The sequence below is a fragment of the Cupressus sempervirens genome, chromosome 7, assembly GCF_028749045.1.
Source record: "Cupressus sempervirens isolate cs-2001-9-10 chromosome 7, ASM2874904v1, whole genome shotgun sequence".
NCBI classification, from domain to species: Eukaryota; Viridiplantae; Streptophyta; class Pinopsida; order Cupressales; family Cupressaceae; genus Cupressus; species Cupressus sempervirens.
In genome coordinates, this window is record NC_143124.1 from 796,582,552 (window position 1) to 796,601,976 (window position 19,425).

A 19,425-nucleotide genomic window follows, 5' to 3' on the forward strand; every position below is an offset into this window, starting at 1 on the left:
ATTTGGAGTTGGAGGAGCCAATATTGAAGCTACTAAATATACAATGTCCTCTTGAAATGGAGAAATTCATGGATCTCCATATGCTTCCCAAAGAGCCATCCAAATGTCATGAGGAAAACTAGCCATAAGAAGAGGAGAAAAAGATTCCTTACTCATACTTTGATACATAAAGTGAATAAGATGATGAAGATAATCTGCCCAATTTGGATGAGGTGGTGGTATCTTTGAGCAAAGATAAGGAATCACATCCTAATGCTCCCTTAGATGATCAAGAATCAAAGCACTCCATTTATGATAGTTCCTGGGTGTCAACTTTAGTTTTATACTAGACTGAGATATGTGACAGAACTCCATGAGATATATATATATTCACCCCCCAAAATGTAGAAATATTCAATCACCCCCCCTAATGTATGATTTGGCACTTAGTGCAATAGCCACATGCCAATTTAGGGCCTATTTGTGAAAGTAGTATATCTATCCATAGAAGCCTATAATCTAATTGTAGATCTAGAAAGTAGACAAAAAATTATGAACTTTCAAACAAAACAAAACTTGATTATGTGTCCAGATGAGCTTGGACTAAGCATTTGAAGTGGCAAAAATAGGTATTTGTGAGTTGTAGAAAAAATTAGGAACATAGATCTCAAACCACCTGCACCAATGTGTAGATCATGAAATTCTACCCAAAAAAAAAAAAAAAAAATTGCTCACAAAAAGGAGTCTATAGGAGGGAGATATCGTTGTTTGAAAATTGTTGCTGTAATTATTTTTCCTAAATCACCACTGTCATGCCTCCAAAAAACAAATGGCTCTAGATTTGGCCTTAGGTGTCCGATTTGGATGAAATAAAATCTAATCTAGGAATTTTTGGACCTTCTGAATGTGATGCAAATATCTAATTTGCCCCAACAAACTCCAATCTTCACTTGCAAAAATATCTCCTACTAGTCTAATGGCCAAAAACAATTTCTAGAAAATAATACATATCCAAAAAGAAATAGCAGAGATTCAAATGATAAAATATGTAGATCTAAAATTTAAATTTAGAGATCTAAAATGATCATACCAATTCTACAAATCATGCCTTCAAGTGCCAATTTGCAAAAAAATTTGCCTCAAATTTGACTATGGCCCAATATAGGCAAATTTATAGTCGATTTTCACCAAATCAATGTTCCAGACACAATGGCAATGTCCGTTTTGGCTCTAGACACTCCCAATTTCTATAGATTCTCCAGATCTAGATCGAGGTGTTAAAGCAAGAATGGTCTTGAATGGTTATGTGAAGAGAATCTCCCTGAGCTCTAATACCGTGTAAGAATTTTTCTTAAGAAAAAATTCACCCAAGACCAAGGAACTCAAGCACAAGCACAACAATAGACCAAAGGGTGTATGATTAGAATGACGATATAATATTCATTCAATATGGATAAAAGTACACTAGGTGTTCCTATATATAAAGGCCTTTGGAATACTTCTAGAATGCATAGGAATCACAAACATGATAAGTCATACAACTAGGCACATGTCCACCAGATATGGGTTATCTTCCATTAAGCATAGGAGTAAGTGCAATGATGAGAGAATAAGCCTACAAAGGTATAGCATGCAAAATTATGTTGTAGGGACCATGTGCTAAATTAGAGTTTCTTACTCCATGTTGTCAACATGACAACTCATAAGAGTACACAAACTCCTAAGTGTCTCACCTAAATAAATAATAAAATAATGCATTAATCTAAGTAAACTTAAGTAAAGTGTAAATAGTAAATACTTATTTACACCAACAGAAATAAATATAATTAAGATTTTTTTTGTATCAATATTTTAGAATAATCAAAAGATTGAAAAAAACATAGATGAGGATAGACAGATGTAAAAGAAACCAAGAGAAATCAAGTGGAGAATTGGAGGGGAAAAATAAGTGCTTTATAATCTTCATCATGGATCATGGAGAAATTCAAAATATTAATGCAAATTAAATCTTATATAGTTTGAATAAAAAAATAACAACACCCTTATGAACTGCAGAAATATTGTTTCATTTTCTTCTTATTAGATGATTCAACTGTGTAAGATTTTTTATTTTTGCATCAATTTTTTATTAAATTATTGAAAAATATTGTCAAGTTGAACAAAATCAAGCTAAGTAGAGAAGTAGAAAGATGAAGCCAACCTAGACAACAAGGTGTATGATTTAATTTGCATCAATGTTTAAGAAATGATGGAAGACATGATCGAGCCAAACAAAGTTAGTCTGGATAGAGGAGTAAGAGAAAGACAAACTCACTATTGAAATCATAATCTTACTAAACTTAATCTTAATCCAATTCTATTTTTGTACAACCAAACATGAGATTAACATATTCCCGATCAAATTCAAGGTGAACCAAATGAGTCTAGAATTGCAATTTTCAATTTCGATTCTCAATCCCCATTTCTATTCCCTTTCCCTTTCCTAATTGTAATTATCAGTACTTATTGCAGGCTAAGTACCATTGTGATGATTTTTGAATTTCATGCATTAACTCGTGATTAACACTTATCCATTTCTACTAGCTTAAATTTATCATTTTTAAATTTAATTATGAAATCAATACATTATGCATAGTTAGATGCAAGATTTTTAACTTAATAATTTCTATAAAATTCTTTTCTATGGTTTGATTGGATGAATCATTTTAACTCTTATATGGGTCAGATTTCATGGAATCTAAAATATGATAGTTTTTAAGAGTTAATTTTTTAATAATATGATTTATATCATTCTAACTCTTATATGACCCAGTTATTATGGATTGTAAAATATTATAACTTTTTTAAAGTTATCTTTAATATTGTAATTTGAATATTATATTTTTTATAATTCATTTTTTTCATTCAATTAAAAATATTATAGATACTTATATTATACAATCTTTTATGAAATACTATTATTTATTATTACAAAAATATTCTTATTTTGACATTATATTATATTTATATAATATTTTTATTAATTAAATTATTTTATATACTATAATAATTTATTAAATGAAAACTTGATTTATACTAAAACTAACTACAAGTACTAAACCATTATATGACACTTGTTAATTTCTATGTCAGTAACCAAACGACCCTTAGTTTTTTAATATTTTTTCTTAAGAGTCTCCTAGTATAAAATAAAATAAAATTGGTATATGTAGCCTCTAGAATAGACATCATAGGGGGGACTTTGTACTTTTTCTTTTCTTCCAAGTCATGGTTGCAGGCACTAGCTAAATGGTTGAATATTTGTGTCGCCGGTTCCATCACTCCCAACTTTCATTCTTTTGAATATACAAGATGTGTTAAAAAAATGAAAACTTGGAGAAAAAACAATCTTTCTATGACTAGTGTCAAAATATTAAATATTTTTTATATTTGTATGTGATTAATTATAATTTTAAAACCTTTATTGTTAATTCTATTTTTTATTTTTAGTTATATTGAATCGACCTTGAATATAGTAATTAATATGTAATGTGATATTTAAAATTAAAAAGTAATTAATGTATCAATATTTAATTTGAACATAAATTTTTTTGAATTGAATTTTTTTAAAAGTATATATATATATATTTTTAAAATATGAGATTTTATTCATTCAAATACTGTTTTTTTTTTTTAAATATTTGTTTAATATTATTAATTTCATACAAGAACATCAATAAATATATGTCTTACGTATTAAATTATATATAATTTAACATTTAGTATCAATGTAATTTTTTAAAATACAATCACTTTATTATAACTTAATATATCTTTTACATAATCTTATAAATGTAAATAAAAACTAATTAATTTTTTTTTTATATAGTTCTTCACTTCTTATATTTTAAATTATATATAATTTAACATGTAATATCAAAATAATTTTTTAAATACAATAATATTATTATTTATATATTTTGTATATTTAATTCAATAATATAACTTAATCTATCCTTTACATGTAGTCTTATAAATGTCAATAAAAACTAAAACAAAATTTTAGATAGTTCTTCAATTTTGATTTTCCATTTTTAAATTGAAATAGAATTTAGATATAAAATTTTCAATTATATATCCATAAATAGTGAATTATTAAAGTCAAGTATTCATATATAATATAAAAATGAATATACGCATCTTTTGAAATGGTGAGCGCTCTCGTAGGCGGGAATCTAGCAGTAGGAACCAACCCTAGCATTGTAGGGAATCAAAATGTGGAGAATTCGACTAGCGATACAAGGAATTTAAGTGTGGGGAAATCAATAAGTATTGACAGTTGCTTGGGGTCAAGTGTTAATGCTCTAGAGCAAGAAGAAGAAAAATTGTTGCTTGGTTTCTATTTTAGAAGATGTGGGGTAGTAGATATCTATTACTCTGACCCTTTGACTAAGTGTCCTATCTAGACTAGGGACCCACTACAGTAGGGGAATATTTTGGTGGATGTGAGCAAGGATGCAAAGGGATCACATGTGGAGGACTAGAAGAAGGATGAGTTGGAAACAAGCCAAGGCACGTGGTCTTCATTATTTGGAAGAAATTCAGGAGGAAAGTCACCTTTTCCTCCTATTACTTCAAAGTCATACAAGGAAAAAGGTGAATTCAAATTTTCATCCTAGATTCGATTGTTGATTATTCTATTTTGACTATGGAGTTTACCCCAGTTGGAAAATTTTTGGGGGAACATCCAAAAGTTGATGGTCTAAGAAACATGATTAAAATGAAATGGGCTCTTTGTGGGCAAGTGGATATTGCACTAATGTTGAACGATTTCTTTTCCTTTTTCTTTACATGTAAGGAAGATTTAAATATGGTTTTATTTGGTGGTCCTTGGTTGTTTGGCAATAGTACTCTTATGATCAAGAAGTGGGAACCCACTATGGATCTATCTGATGCCTTTTTCCTTGCTACTCTAGTTTGGGTCAGATTACCAAGACTCTTGCTTGAATTTTTGCACGAAGACATTTTTAAGGGGATGGCTAGTTTATTTGGTGAGCTAATAGCTATTGATGATGGGATGGCTACAAGGTCAAAACTTCATTGTGCCTAGATCTATGTGAAAGTTACTCATATTTGAAAAATCTACCCTAGAAATTGGAATTAAAGTCAAAAATTGGAAAAAGGATTCAAGAAATAGTCTCTAAGGACTTTCCTAATGTCTATTTTATCTATAAAAAATAGGGCCACTGGGCTAAAAATTATCTGATGAAAATAAAAAACAAACCAAAGATGGTGAACGGGGGAAAAAAGGGGGAATCTAAACAAAAAAGATTATGGAAACCAAAAACCATCTCAGAAAAGGTGGCTAAAATTAAAGTAGTTCAAGATTTTCAAAATAAGGAGAAGTTGTTGGAAGAAGAGGAGAAATCCTAGAATAATGAAGTGTTTAGGACCAAGGAAAAAGAGGATTGTGAGGATCCTATGAACCAGATGGTAAACTATCAAGAAAAAGATCATAAAATGGAAGGTTTTGTAGATTTAGAGGAGACAGAGGAAGGAGGAATCCTTAAGGAAATAAGTAGTCAACTCGACAAGTTGGAAGTCTTGGAAGAGCCTCAATAGGAAGACCCCCAAACCCTTTCAAGTCCCTTAGGACAAGAGCTTTTGAATCTTGAAGATGTTTAGGAGCCAAAATATTTGGAATTGATTTCTATCGAGATAAAATCTAAATAGAAACTAGGTCAAAGGTAGAAAATGGAGAATAAATCTAACCCTAACCTAACATCTTCAGGAGTGGAAACCTAGAGAAGTAAACTAGAAATTGGCTCTCTCAAATTGAAACCAAATGTTGGAACTCCAAAGAAACATGGTAGGAAAACTACTAGGAAGACAAGAGAAAGTGAAAGCTTACAGAATATTGTTGATGGAAAACATGCTACTATTCTAGATTTCACTCCCAAAAAGTTACTATGAAAGTGATCAACTATAATATTAGAGGGATGAACAGTATTCACAAACATGATATTGTTTGAAATTTTGTTAGAGAGCACAAACCTGATATTTTAGTTCTTCAGGAAACTAAAATGGAAAAAGAAAAAGCTTAAAATCTTAAATCTTTTAATAATTATTGTATTATGACAAGTAGTTCTGAAGGTGCTTCTGGAGGAATGATGATCTTGTGGAAATAGTATTTATTCTATGGTAATTTTCCTGATGCTGATAAACATTTATTAGTGGTCAAGTTAAAGAGTAATGCCTAGAATAACTATTGGTATATAGTTAATGTGTATGCACCCAATAACAAGAACTCTAGAAAAAAGTTTTGGGAGTCTCTATCTAAGATAAAGAGTGTTGACTATAATGGCATATGGCTTTTCTTGGGGAATTTTAATGTTCCTCATTACGAGCATGAAAAAAAGGTGGAAATGCTAGTCAACTAGAAGGGAGACTAGATCTAATGGATTTTATAAACAAGGAGGCATTAATGGACTTAGATCTTCAATGGATTAAGTTTACTTGGAGTAACAAAAGAGTGGGAAATGAAAACATCCAAGCTTAGCTGGATAGAGTCTTAATATCTCTAGATTGGACTAAAGATTTGGTGTGTAAGCTGAGGGCTATTCAGAAGATAGCTTCTGACCTTTTCCCTCTTTTATTTATGGTAGAGGCTAGTCAAATAAGGAAAAATTCCCTCTTTAGATTTGAGAAAATGTAGATGCAGCATCTACAGTTTGAGGATTGACTTGTGGAATGGTGGAACATAAACATTGAAGGAACGACCTTGTAGGTCATGTGGCTTCAAAACTTAGACATGTTAAAAAGAAAGTTAGAGAATGGAATAAAATACATTTCTGGAATATCTTTGAGAGTAAATCTTCTATTAAGGATGACCTCAAAATAATCCAAGATAGAATCCAGTAGGAGGGATAATTGATGGAGTTGGTGAAGGAAGAAAATGAGAAACTAGTGGAGTATCATGACATAATTTCTAAAGAAGAGACCTATTGGAAACAGCGGTCTAGATCTATTTGGTTCGAAGAAGGAGATAGGAATACAAAAATTTCCCAAAGTCCACTCTGAAACACAGAGCCAAAAACAATATTCCCAATCTCACTAAAGGAAGATTTCAAATCACTAATGAATAGGAAATCTTTGATGAAATGGTTTCCTTTTTTTTTTGACTTTGTTGTCTTCAGACCCTAATATTGACCAATCTAAACAAGTTGAGTTATTAGATGTTATTCCTTCTTTGGTCTCTAAGGAGCAAAATAAAATGTTGCATTCTATCCCTAAGGGACAAGAAATCTATAAAGCTATTTTTTCACTTGAAGGAGACAAATCCCTAGGGTCGAATGGTTTCCTTATGATTGTCTTTCAGAAAGAGTAGAAACTAGTTGGAAAAGATGTTTGTGATGTTCTTAAAGAATTTTTTGGAGCCAAAAGAATGTTGAAATAAATTAATTCTACCTTCCTCTATCTAATTCTAAAGAAGATTGGAGCTGATTCTTCGGACCAGTTCAGACCTATTAGTCTCTCCAAATCAATTTATAAAATCATCTCAAAATTCCTCACTTTGAGATTGCTGAACATTCTTCCAGTCTTAATTTTAGAGCAACATAATGGTTTTATTCCTAGTAGACAAATCCTTAACTCCATTATTTTTGTGCATGAAAATATTCATTCCTTATCTATTTCTAACAATTAGGGTTTTATTATGAAAGTTGATATAGCCAAAGCTTATGATAGAGTTGAATGGTCTTTTCTCCAAAAGATCCTTATGTCTTTTGGCTTTAGTGTCAATGTGATTAAGCTTATTATGTAGATGGTTTCTACAACTTCAGTATCTATGCTAGTCAATGGGAGCTCTATTAAATTTTTCAATCCTTGTAGGGGGCTGAGGCAGGGTGACCCCTTATCTCTGATTATTTTTACTATGATGGTTGATTATCTGGGGAGATATATAGGGAAGATGGTTTCAAAAAGGGAAATTCAAGGTTTGAGACCCTCATCTCATCCTCTTATCTGTTCTCATGAACAATTTGTGGATGATACCATTTTTCATGGAAAAGTTGATGTTAGAGAGGCAAGGAACCTTAAAAAGGCACTTAACTTTTACTCCTCTACAACTGGATAGCTAATTAATTGAAACAACAGTTCCTTATTTTTAATGAACACTCAAGCTATTAGACAGGGTAAGATTTATGTGTGCTTTATAAGATCTTTTTCATATATCTATCTTGGATTACCTTTGGGGTTGAATCCTCTGAAGAGTTTTTGGGAGGATCTTATTAAAAAATTCAATAAGAAATTGGCTGGGTGGAAAGGTAATCTACTGAGTCAAGTTGGTAAATTCACTCTCCTCAAAGCCTGTCTTTAGAGTATTCCTACATATGCTTTGAGCCTTTTTAGGATCCCACAAAATTTGTTGATGCAATTGACAAAATTCAAAGAAATTTCCTTTGGTTTGGAACAACGGATATGAAGAGAATGACCTTAATTACCTGGGATAATATTTGTAAACCTAAACTGGAAGGGGGTTTGTGTATAAGATCTATTAGAAGTATGAATAAAGCTTTATTATCTAAACAAGGTTGGAGAGTATGTCATGATAACAAGGAATGGAGCTCTATCTAGAAACATAAGTACCTCCATGAGGATCCTTCCGTTTTTTGATTTTCTTTCCTACCCTATTGTTCCTTCTTCTTCTACAATTTGGAATGCGGTTTAGGGAGCTAAATATATTTTAAACAAATGATACAAATGGAAAGTAGGTAATGGGAGTAAGATTAGGTTTTGTGATGAAGAATGGCTATTGGAGCATCCTTTGATTGAGGATTTTGATGATAGGACTTTTGTGGATAGGTGTAAATAGGATTTTGGTGAATATGTGGAGAATTACAAGGTTTAGAGTAAATGTGTCAATATTGATGTCATTAATCAAGATTTCTCCAACATCCAGTTGGCCTTGAATGATGTTAGTCCCTATCCTCAAAAAGAAGATATTTTGGTTTGGGGGATTGAACCAAGAGGATGCTTCAAGGTCTCTTATGTTTTCAAATCAAAGGATAGAGGAAATACTCCTTTATGGGCTAAAGCATGGATTAAAGAGCTTACTCCAAAAATCAATGTCTTTTATTGGACTTTGCTTCAAAACAAAATCTTAAGTCTGGATAACTTGCAAAAGAGAGGATTCTACTTGGTAAACAGATGTTGTCTCTATAAGAAGGAATTTGAAGATAGGAACCGCCTTTTTTTAAACTATTGCTTTAGCCAGAATGTTTGGAGCTATCTCCTCAAATATTGGAATTTAGATTGGGTTTAGCACAATGACATTGATCAATGTTTTCAGGGTTGGACATGTCCTACTAAGGATGATGATATTGGTTTTCTTTGGAATATTTCTCTACCTCATCTTTGGTGGGGTATTTAGAAGGAGAGGAATAACAAAATTTTCAGAAATAAGGAGACCCCTAATTGCATTTTAGATCAAAATATTATCAGATCTATAAAAGAGAATTTCAAATCTCAAAGAAAAATGTCTGATGAGATTCAAATAAGTAATCATATGAATGCATACTATAACAAAACAAAAGGATCAAAGACAGAATGCTGAGTGAAGATCTCCACCTATGGGTTGGATTAAAGGTAATTTTGATGGCTCTACTAAAGGGAACCTGAGAAAAGTTGGATGTGGAGGTGTTTTGAGAGACTATTATAGTAGGGTTGTGGATGTTATTTCTATCCCTATAGGGAAGTCTACTAGTCATAAAGAAGAGGCAACACCTGCTCTATTCACTATAAAGATGGCAGTGGAATCTGGTTTTCAAAATCTTTGGTTGGAAGGAAACTCTCTTAACATCATTAACAGGGTGAACTCCAAGAGTTCGATTACCTGGAGTATTGAGGGAAGTATAATGGAAATAAAAGACCTTATGAATAAATTTGATAATGTCTATATCTCTCATTTTTTTGGGAGGGAATTAAAGATGCTAATTGGATTGCAAATCAAGCGGTCTATAGGGAAACTAAGTTGAGTTGGCAAGATGACCTAAGCAAGGAAGTGGAGCTGAAAGAAACTATTAATTATGATATGACACATGCTAATGAAGGAAAGATCACATAAGATAGAGGAATTTATTAAGGGAAGTGATGGGTTTGTGGAAGATTTTCTGAGTGCCCCTAGGTGGTACTTTTGTATAATTATAGATTGTACTTAGCACACATGCAAGGTTAAAGGTCTCTTGGAAAGCATTAACACCTTACTCTCCCCTTTGGTGACCATTTTTGAGTCTAGTTGCAGGTGCAGAGTTGAATATGAGATGAGAGGGGAACCAAGAAAACAAGAGTCAAATAACTGCAAAGAGTGGAGGGTAAATTTGGATGTTTAGGAGATACTAAAAAAAGGGAAAGTCGTGACTTATATAGAGAAACTTAAAGGGTATAAGCCACACATTATAGAGTCCTTCAAAAATTGGATCGAAGATAGGGTGATGTTGCATGGGGTCATTGTGAAGTTGTCAAAGGAGTTCATCGCTAAGATTACGGGTCTTCCAACAAAGGGTCTCAAATTTAGCAAGGAAATCAGTATCTTGAATGTGGGCTTCAAAAAATTCCCTAAAACTGACAAGGAGGAGAAAAAGTTGGAGAAGAATGGTGATTTTTATGATCTGAGCTAGATTAAGGTAATATGTTTTATCATGTATACTTGAGTATTTTATCCTTGATAGTAGAGCTAAGAGATTCCATAAGTTTCATTTTGTGTTCCTAAATCATTTTAGGTATAAAGATAGAATTACTTACCCATTCTACCTAAAGTACTCTCTGATACAAAGCCTCCAAGCACATAGAAAGAAAGATTCTCATCATGTGCTCCACGAGGGCTTAATCCTTCTTATTGATAAGTATTGTAAAATTAAGGCTATTAAACCCTCTCCAATTTTGGAGAAAAAAAGGAAAGTGTCTCGTAATGAACCCTCAAAGAAAAAGGTTAAAAGTGATGAAGGCACTAGTGATAGTAAGAGCACAGAAAGGGTCATAAGTGGGAGATTAAAAAGAAGAATGTTGTGGAAGTGACAAATTCTAAGAATTCTGTCAAGGATGACAATAAGACTGAAATGGGAGACCTTAGCTCGAACCTAGAAGGTTATTGTGGAAGTAAGGGCATGTCAACTAGCAAGGACCATGTGGAGGAAAGTAAAGATAGAAAAACTAAATCTAATGTTGGGTCTGAAGCTTTAAAGGATGATGAGGGGAAAGATAATGTTCTTTCTTCTCCTCCTAATACCAAATCCAGTGAGGAGAAAATGGACATTGACACGAAAAAGAATAATGAGGGTAATGTACTTGTTATTAAAGAGCATAGCCTAAGTAAGGAAGAGGAAGAAGAGTTTAAGGAGAAGTAGGATGCTAACATTGACATCTAGGTCAATAACACTACCATTGATGTTGTGATTAGGATTGAAGAAGATAATAGGGATGAGACTCACCATGTGAAGTTCTCTATTCTTCATATTCCCAAACTTAAAGCAGAGGCATCCCTACAAGCAGACTCATGGCTATACAATGAAATCATTGTGCTCAAGAAAAAAGTTGGAGTATTTTAGAAAGAGTTTGACCACGAATGTGTTATGAGAGCCCATCTGGAGAAACTTGTTGGTAACATCCCTGAAAAACTAAAGGATTATGAGCTAGAACTTCATCAACTTATTAAGGAAAGCGGGCAGAGAATGGAGCAGGTCACTTCCAGTTTGTGCGTTGTGGAAACCAATCAAGGCAAGAAAAGAAATGAGGAGATCATGTCTCCAGACACTGCTATGGGGAGGAGTCTAGGAGGGCCTAGTAAGAGAAGGAGGCAGAGAATGAGGAAGAAGATCGTTGATGCTCTTGAGGTTCTTGTTTCTGTCACAACTGTTATTATTCAAACCCTATTTTTACCTTAATCTAAAACATTAAAATGAATAAAATGATTGATAATAATATCTATGCAATATAAGTTTCTTATATTTCAAATAAAAACTATTATATAATTATTATACATTTTTAATACAAGTAAATAATATATATAGTTTTTCTTAAGGTGAAGATTTGATGATATTTTAGTAATTTTATGTTATGTCTATTTTTTTTAGTTAAAAAATGTAATTGAAAAAATATATATTTAATAGTAAAAAGATTTTTTTTAAAAAATTATCGAATAAGACTATTTATTAATAGAAATGTTTTCTATTAAATAATTTTTATTTTTAGAAATGTTGTTTCTAGTATAAACTATAAAATTCACTTCTGTAGTTTATATTATCATTTTTAAGTTGAAAATTGTAAAATAAAATAAATGTAGGACTTATATATTTGTTTCTATTATATTTAGAAAGAGTTCCTTTTATAAAATATTATTAACAAACAAACATATTTAAAAATAATAATAATATTATTTAAATGAATAAATCTTATATTTGAAAAGTAAACATGAATAAAAATTAAAAAATTAAAAATCAAATTGACAATATTTATGTTCAAATTAACATATTGATACATTAATTATTTTATAAAATAAAAATTAATAATTAAATTAATAAAAACATTTAATGTTAAAACTCTAATAAAAAACTAAAAATAAAAATAAAACTAACAATGAAGATTTATAAATTATAATTAATCACATATAAATATAAAAAATATTCACTATTTTTATACTAAAGGGCAAAACAAAAACAAAAAAATTAAAAAAAAATGTTTCCAACTTTTCATTTTAAAACAAGGTTGCAAAGCACTTAAGTTCCTACCAAAGAAATTAAAAATATAAATTTGCGTTGAATAATGCACTTAAAAATTATTTTAAAAATAGATTTAAAAAATTTAAAAAAACATGTGAATGTCATATAGTAAAGACCATATTTTAGTTGTCAAATATTCAAAATTAATAAATACTAATTTTTAAAAAAAGTTAATTTAAAAATTATGTCTATAATTTAAATAAATTCATCACTATTTAATATATTTCAATTCTATAATTTAAAAAAATGATTATGACCTTTTAAACTTAAAAATAATCAATCTTCAAATACAATATCGTTTTTAATTATTGGACCACTACAATAATATTTAAAATAATTATGATAGTTAAACTGTAAACGCACCGCGCGTACGTTAACATCCGCCAAAAACACAGCGCGCACAAAAACACATTAAAAAAAGGGCAAGGCGAGAATTCTGGTTGGATATAGAAAATGATAATTCTAGGAGGCCTGCGTGTGCACAATCATTTTAGGTATAAAGATAGAATTACTTACCCATTCTACCTAAAGTACTCTCTGATACAAAGCCTCCAAGCACATAGGAAGACGGATTCTCGTCATGTGCTCCACGAGGGCTTAATCCTTCTTATTGATAAGTATTGTAAAAGTAAGACTGTTAAACCCTCTCTGATTTCTGAGGCCTGCGTATGCAGAATGGCGTTGGCGCCAGCAGAATCTGGGTTTGAAGAAAAAGATATAATCTTGATCTCAGTTTATGTTCTCATTCCCACGAACTTCGCCTTGCTCGCCTTTATTGGGGACACACCTCCGGCCGTTGCTCTTCTTTCGGCTCTCAGTTCTTTCATCGTTATATTTCTGTTCATGTCTTGGTTGCTCAACATGCCTCTTACTTCTGCAGTCGTCAAAATACTAGGTGGTCTCGCTCTTCTGCTGTCCGGCTGCAGCTACATGGCGATTATGGCCACTAAGTTATGGCGCGTCTCCAGAGCAAGCGTACTTGTCCTCTTCCTATTCGCTGCCATCGGATTTGGCGCCATTGTCACGTTTCTGAGCCGCAATCTCAGAACGGAAACTTCTCCTCACGAAGCACCTCCGGCAGTAGGTACTGTTAAATTTGATTTTTTTGGGTGCCTTCTACCAATTTGCATTCTTTTTATGTTTAAATTTAATGTCAATTTTTTGGAGGGCTTAAACATTACGCACTAATATTTGATTTTTAAACTAATAAAAATATTAGATAGTCAAAATTGACTTAATTTCTTTCTTAGTATGTGATGTTTAACAATGGCCTCTAATCTTCCATCTATTTGCTATGCAGATGATGTCTGAAAAGAAGCCCAAAGGGCAGGCCAAATTTTAGTTAATATACTGTTACTTTGAGTGTGAATTTGCTTTTTATTGTCACCAGTAAATATGCATGTGCATGTGCCATCTGGCCTTGAATTTGTAAAATAATGGCAGCAGGCTTAAACTTGTTCATTTTGAATTTGCGTGCTAAATGATGTGAAAATTTTGTTTTAAGTTAAAAATCTGATTTCTTAATGTTATCTAAACAAATTCATACCACTATCAATGTGATGGATGATAGATTTTTTCAATGAGGTGGATGAAAAACTAATTGTGAATTTTGTTAAGATTTTTTTAGTTAATGAGTTGACACCTAAATTACTTGTTAAATTTGAACAGATTCAATTTAAATCTTTCTTATTTATTACCTACTATATAAGAGTTTTAATACATTAGAATTTCAGAAATTACCTGACAAACAGATCTGCTCATTCAAACATTTTCATCTGAAGGTCGTGTAAGATCTTCTAGGGCAAAAATGGCCAAACAGGGTCATACCCCTGCTACAATTATTAAAAAAGATTATTCATTTAATTTATTTTTTAATTAATGAATAATTAAATTAAATAGATCATTCTGGGTGCTGCCATCGTGGCCCACTATGTGACCGGGTAACCGGCAACTGTCAGTGGTCCGGACAGGTGTCAGTGGTCACGAAAACATGGATTTATTCCTTTTAAGTGGAATGCCGCAACTGCAAGAGTTCCGCTCATTGGGAATTCGTACACCTTTCTTTAGCGATGATCGACGGAGTGTAGTTCGAGAGGGTATTCAGGTATGTAGAATTTTTCTGATTTATTCCTGGATCTGTACTGTTCTTCGACAATTTGTCGATGTTTCTTTTGACAATATATTTTTTGGGCCAATCAACAGTGAGACAGGTTCTTGGATCTGGAACCAACTGTCATCCCGACACCGGAAGCCAGAATCAAAGGTGATTACGATTCTTCTCAAATTCCGCTGCCAATAATATATGGTCATTTGGAAACCCTAAAGCAAGATGAGATTTTGTACGGTCGATTGAAACCCTTTTTAGCGAAAAAAAAGTTTTATGTTCTGTTTTTTAAAGCCTCGGTTGGTAAGGGATAGTGGATCTGTGTTTGGATCTACAGGAATTTCATGTATTTTACGCAGTAGAGGCGGAATCAGGTCAGGGCTTGGATTTTTTTCCTCGTGGACAGGCTTTCTGTGAAACGAGGAGATAAGCTCGAGTTGGGTTTCTCAGTTAACCATCTCATCAGGTCTCCAAATATGTCGTACACCCTCTAATTGTCTCAATTCATTAGCATTTAGAGCAGACCAATGTTGCTGGAATAATGCGGACCGTGTATGAAATTGAGCACTCCGTTAAGACAAACATCAACAGACTTGTTTCCCAGGTCGGTAATTTTCTTTCCTTTTTGGAATTTTTATGGTTATGCGTCGGCCTATAATTATTTCAAGTGGAGTTGTATTCCCGGGCATGAAATTAAATCGTCTGGTGTGTCATGTACACAGGCGATGGGTGCGAATGCCGACTGGGTTCAAGTGGTTTCTGGAGGCGATCCTGCTCTGTTCTGTTCTTTTTTCCCGGATCTGCTCTGTTTTTTGACAATTTGTAAGTGACCTTTGAATGTTTCCTATTTTTTGCATGATCACGGAGTTTGTCTAACTCTTTTTAATATATTGTTTCGGATCGTTGATGAAAAAAACTGCTAGACAATCGATACAAGAAACATTCAAAGATTATCGATCGGTTATGGAAATTTACTTTCTCTTAATTTGTTGGTGTTTTTTCGGTTCCATTTCACAATTTGTGGATATCTTTTTGACAATATGTTTTTATGGGTTCGTCAGCGTTGGACGGCGGCGAGGGGTAATTTTTTGGCAATATATTGTCCGGACGCCGTAAACAGTGAGCAATCCTCAGATTACCCTGCCAACAGTATACTTTCTCTCATTTGGAAACCCTAAAACGAGAATACTGGAGATTTCATATCGTATTGTCAATTGAAACCCTAAACTGCAAATAACGCTGGTTTCTATCTTTGAAGCCTTGGTTGGTACGTAGATAGTGGATCCTGTGTGTGTATCTACAGGAATTTCATGTATTTCACGGAGTGGGAGGCAGAACTAGGTCAGGGCTTGAATTTGGGTTTCATAGTTTACCCGTTTCATCAGGTCTCCAAATCTGTGGTGGTACTTTCTAATGATCTCAATTCATTCGCTGAGCACACTCATGTTGCCAGAGTAATGAGGTCATTTATGAAAATTATCTCTTTTAGAAATGATGGATTTTACCCCAGAAATGACAGAATCAGTATATTATGACTGTATTCCACATATTCCATTATTAATTCCCATCCTCGTGTCATTGTTCGTAGGCTCCATTCTTTGATGGGCCCAAAAAGAAGAAGTGTTCAGCATTTGTGTACTATCTGAATTCTGTACAGTTGTGGATAAACAGATGCGAGCGATGAAACATAGGAGTAAAAAGCTTAAGCTTTACACAATCAATCACTGATTGGCATGTAATGATAAAACATAACGTCTTCTAATCCTGAAATGCCTATCTTATTCTCTTCTAGTGGAGAAAAACTCTACTCAACTTCATTTGTTTTGCGTGTTAATCTTGTGGGTCTTATGTGAGGTTAAAATGGAGTCATTAATAATGTGTATTATGATAAAATATTAAGGAGTCAGTGATAATTTTGTAGTTAATGGGTCACATTCGACCACCATATCTTTAATACAGTTTTAATGTGTTTAATATCCCGAATCGAAACGATCCTCAGAGAAGAACTTGATGTTCAAACAATCATTCTGGTCATGGTTGTAAATGTGATTTTGTATATCACAGACTTTGTATTTTCCACAGGCTTAACAGGCTTGTTCCACAGGTCATTATCTGTCTTTCCTATTTCTTGCACTTCAGAGAGGAATGTTTATGGTTATATGTAGGTTTATAAATGTTTCAATCCCCGCTATGAAAAATACACAAGTGATGTTGTGAGCAAGGGTGTGAATGCCGACTGGTGTCCAACCACGGTTCCTGGTGGTGATCCTGCTAAAGTTGCAAAGGGCTGTTTGCATGATTTCCGACTCAACAAGTTTGATGTCTTGTATGCCTAGGATGACGTTTCCTAGTTAAACTTGCAATGATGGTACCTCCTACCTGTTGTAAATACTCTCTTCCAGGTTTTTTACCATGGCTATTTTAGCATTTTATATTTTCTATTCATTTATTTTTCAATTTGCAGAATGATAAAGAATCGTCGATAATTATAAACTCACACACAATCTTGTCCAAAAGCATGAATATATTCTGTGTAAACCACTATTCATAAAATATGAATCAATAAATTTAACTTAAAAATATAATAATATAGAATTGTTAAACTACATTTTATATTTTTCAAAATGATTATTAGATAAACTACTAAATTGGATTACCATTTTCCAAAATGATTATTAGATATACTACTAAATTCGATTACCAATACCTTGCCATTCAAGAAGCTATAATCGCATCGATCTGGATAAACACATCATATTGACTAAATTGTGCTGTGATTGAAAATCAATTTCAGACATTACATTTGTATCTGTTTCTAATGTCTTAATAGAATTAATGAGACGAGTCCTGCAGAATTATTAGCAAGTAGCTCTATAACATTAATGCATATTTCTCGAGTGTTAGCGAATTATATTCAAAACATGCTTGGCGATTGAAGACAACTAAAATTATGCATGTTGTGCATCGGTCGAATCCCTTGAAGTTCGAGAATTTGTGTGCAGAACTTGATTGAAGTGTGTTAACTTTATTTTATTTAGACTTTATGTAAGTTTAATCATCTTCAGAAGACTTACTGGCCAATTTCTTTATTTTTGTACCCTAACACATGTCTATGCTTCTAACAGAGTTGATTAGAAAAGTTGCTGAAGTGACTAGAGAATATTCATGGGGTAAAATATCCCAAACTAGCAGAGAACAGAGAAAACTTTATGAAGCGCACTTAATTGATGAGATATTGAAGAATCGGGATGCTTTGGCTTAAAATAAGAATAACCTTATTATCTTGCTGACTATTTTTGAAAATTATTTCAATCATTCTGAGCATTTGACTCCATGTTGGATTTCCGGGGCAGATCGTGTATTTATTCCTACAACCACGATACCCAGGTATTGGAGTTGGACGAGGAATGCGTATTTGTTCCTACACTTCATCTTTTAGGTGATCCCAATTAGTGCAAAGGGAGTATTAGTATTTACCAAAAAGTTCAATAACTTCGGAGAAGTGATTTGAGCTTGGACATTAGTATGGGATTGCCACAGATTGAGCTTTGAGATTGGTCCATTCAGAATTTAATTTTGTATATTTTTACATTGTATTTGTCTCTTTTCGAAGTGGAAATATAGAAGTTCATTTTAATTGAGAGTAGACGGTGTGAGTTTGTGACCATTGGTCCATTTCCAATCTATGAAAAAGCTGGAGGAAATAATTGCTTTCAGGAGCACACGGGAAATCGGAATGTTCATTTTTTTAACAATTTAGTTTATTTTTGAGAAAAAATAAATAATTTATATTAAACATAATTTATATTTTTTATTTAATGGTGTAGGTAATTTCAGTCTTGAATGTTTTGAATTTCCATATGAAATATGTTCAATACTATTTGGATCTTCAATAAAAATAAGTGATTAGTTATATGCTTAAATTAAATTATTCTAGTAGAAAGCATAGGAGGGGAGATATGGGTATGCCTTAGATAACTTTTCATGCAACTAGATATATTCAAAAATAGTTTTCCATACCTTTTAGTGTTGTTAAAGAGTGGTATAGGAATTAAGATTGAAGTGAAAAGCTATAAGATCAATCATTCATCCCAATTCCATCCATATGATCCTTTAGCCAACAAAAAGAAAAAATATACTCGACACAAGAAATCTCAATTGCTCATTACTTTGAGGGTATATTGGCTTAATTTAGTGAGTAGTTAGAAACCCTTTCATCTACCATCTAAAACCCATACCACATTTTAGAAGGAATCCAACAAGGTATTTGTTTGGCTACTCAATTTCTTCCAAATAGGAAAGAGGAACTTGGTGCCTAAAGTCTTATAGACTATTTGACTTTATGCATAAATTAGCTCAACATATCAAGAAAGTGAAACAAATGCACTAAATTAAATGGTAAGTTAACTTTTAATTTGTCTATGCATCATATGGAACTAGCTTATATATACCTCTATATATATTACGCCGAGAGTAATCGTTCTCGTGGCGCCTATTTTTATTTAATCCCAAATTTATTTTAATCGAAGTTGGGATTTATGAAAATAAAAGTAGGTGCCTGAAGAACGATTACTCTCGGTGTAATATATA

At 32.4% G+C, this 19,425-nt stretch overlaps 1 long non-coding RNA gene across 2 annotated transcripts; it reads left to right on the forward strand.

The window, feature by feature from the left end:
* The first annotated feature begins 14,764 nt into the window (after positions 1 to 14,764).
* Positions 14,765 to 18,607, forward strand: LOC149549762 (uncharacterized). Of its 2 annotated transcripts, none has more exons than XR_016354494.1 (5): positions 14,765 to 14,835; positions 14,934 to 14,994; positions 15,173 to 15,439; positions 15,558 to 15,657; positions 17,961 to 18,607. It is a non-coding gene; the product is annotated as an uncharacterized LOC149549762 (long non-coding RNA). The 2 variants fall into 2 exon arrangements; XR_016354493.1 differs by having other exon boundaries at positions 15,897 to 18,470.
* Positions 18,608 to 19,425: the final 818 nt, after the last annotated feature.